Genomic DNA, 2,368 nt, shown 5'->3' on the forward strand with positions numbered 1-2,368 from the left:
TGATAATGACTGGAACCTTTTGTAAGTAAGAGATTCTAGGGTTAGTAAGCACTTAGTCTTTAAAAGTAAAGCAAGTATCAGTGGACAGACAAAGTATACAAAATACTCTTATTGGAGAAAAAGGACAAAGAATTACCGTGAACACTGTCTGTGACACAAGCTTACATACAATGAAAAAAACAGACAGATTTACAGGATTTGGATTAAACGGCAAATACATCTTCGGGGCCGTGATGAATGAGACTATCAAAATGGTAGTGGTGGAGGCAGCACACGCCACGCACCACAGACCCAAGGACACTGAAACAGGAATCTAGCCGAGGGTATATAAACATTAAGGAATCACTGAAGCACAATTTATGGCTTGCGCACTAAAAACAAAAACCGAAAACTAATTAATACATAGTTAAGAAATGAGGATGCGTGCTGTGCTGCTTCTCTCTACATAACTGCGTGAGAGTGACTGAGCGCGTTCCCCATGTGCTATGAACGTGGCTTAAACATAACCTCTTGCTTTCCCCGGCATCCTCCGCTGCAGAGAGAGACTAGAAGGGCACCGTATTGTGTAAATGAAACATGAATGACGGTAGTTGCCATTTAGTGTTTGGTACGAGGTTAGTGAAAACGTCGGGGGAGACGCCACATGGAGAATAATCTGATAAAGATGGGAGCAATGGCAGTGAACGGGTGAGCGCAGACTGAGAGGCTGGAACCGCACCGTACTTACCTCTCTCGCACACGTATCCTGCAATGGTGATGCCCAGACCCTGGTGGTCCTTCGTCACCTCCACGTCGATGGTCTCCATCTCCGGCAGTGCTCCTTCGACCAGTGCCAGGTCGTCCTCGGTGTAAGTGTGGATGGCAGACTCACCCTCAAGGGCCCCTGCCTGGGCCGGCTGCTGCTGGAGCTGCGCCTCGGCCACGGGACCCGGCGGCGACAGGGACGAGGCCGACGACCCGCCCTCGCCTTCAACCTGTGGACAAAGGCACGACAAAAGATGAATTTAGTCGAAATGCACAAATGGATTTAAACTTTTAACATATGCAGAAAGTAAGTGATCCATTGTGTTTTATTACGACATAATTAATGTAACAACATTAGCGACGCAGTATCGGCAGCAATATGTAAAAGTTAGTGCGAGTGTAGGTCCTGCCTCCGATGCACAAGCATTGGCTCTCTCGCCATCGCATTGCAAACGGCTGCAAACTGGAAAAACAGTTCGTCTGTAATCCTATGAACACCCATTCTGGCCCAAGCCTGCCCTAACATACACGACGGAGTATTAACTAAGATCCGATTCTTGTCTCCTTCCCGCCGGGCACTGAGGATCTCATCGATTTTAACCGCGATATAATAAAAAAAAAACGAGTAATACCCCGAAGATCCAGGCAACACTCGCGTCGAGTGTCCGTCAATATGCAAAACGGAAGAGCAAACTCGCTTCATATTTCAGCGACCACGACAGCCAGGGTTGGAGATAAAAGCCAAGAAGCCGATATAGAATAGCGGGGAAAGTTCTTGGGCACCGGCCAGACGCTGAAGAAAACCGGGCGACAAATACCTGCTCTGGAATCATTAACATCGACTAATACATAAATTGCTCCTGGTTCCCCTCGCCTTTCCTCCTCATCCACGGGGACCGGCCTCATGCGGTGCTTAATATTCCGAGAAAGTATCCGGGTTCTGCCTGGCAAGAGCACTTCACTCATTGGTCTTGCCTCATAAACCGGCGGGGTCGATTTTGATGAAGAGTTCAAAGAAAAACTTTCCTTGCAGATATTTTTGGCCGAGAAGAATACCTACCTGCATTACAGGGAGTGGCGTAAAAGTCTACGGATTTGTAGAGCCACATTTAACATACTGACCAAGAAAGGTTTGCTTACTACCTACTGCTCGCATAGTTTCCATACAATTTTTTTTGAGAGGAAAATACACTTTGATGCCTCGGTATCGCTCGCCTACTAGTCACCAGAAGCCATTATTGATAGCCGTCAGTTTCCACTCCCAACCCAGTGGCCCCCTACCTCCATTCAATGCAGGAAGCTATCATCTATCCTCGATATTTGGGAGATTCCGCCCGAATCCGCGGAGATTTCGAAAATCACATCCCGTGGCTGATACTCTCGACTTCTTTCGCCCGTCAATCTCCCCAAACTGTTTCAACTGCCGACGCAAGCTGACTCCGCGCGCCCTGCTCCCCTTCACCCTTGCTTCCCGGCGGCATCTCTAATGGGAACACTTCCCTTCCTCAATCATACACGATCGTCCGGCTTGCCCTCGACTCCTTGCCCTTCCCTGTGTACTCTTCCTTTCTCCAAGACTAGTATCATCTCCCGTTTCCACCTTGCTCTCTTCCTTGAACCTGGT

Source organism: Penaeus monodon, chromosome 25, assembly GCF_015228065.2.
Source record: "Penaeus monodon isolate SGIC_2016 chromosome 25, NSTDA_Pmon_1, whole genome shotgun sequence".
Taxonomy (NCBI): Eukaryota; Metazoa; Arthropoda; class Malacostraca; order Decapoda; family Penaeidae; genus Penaeus; species Penaeus monodon.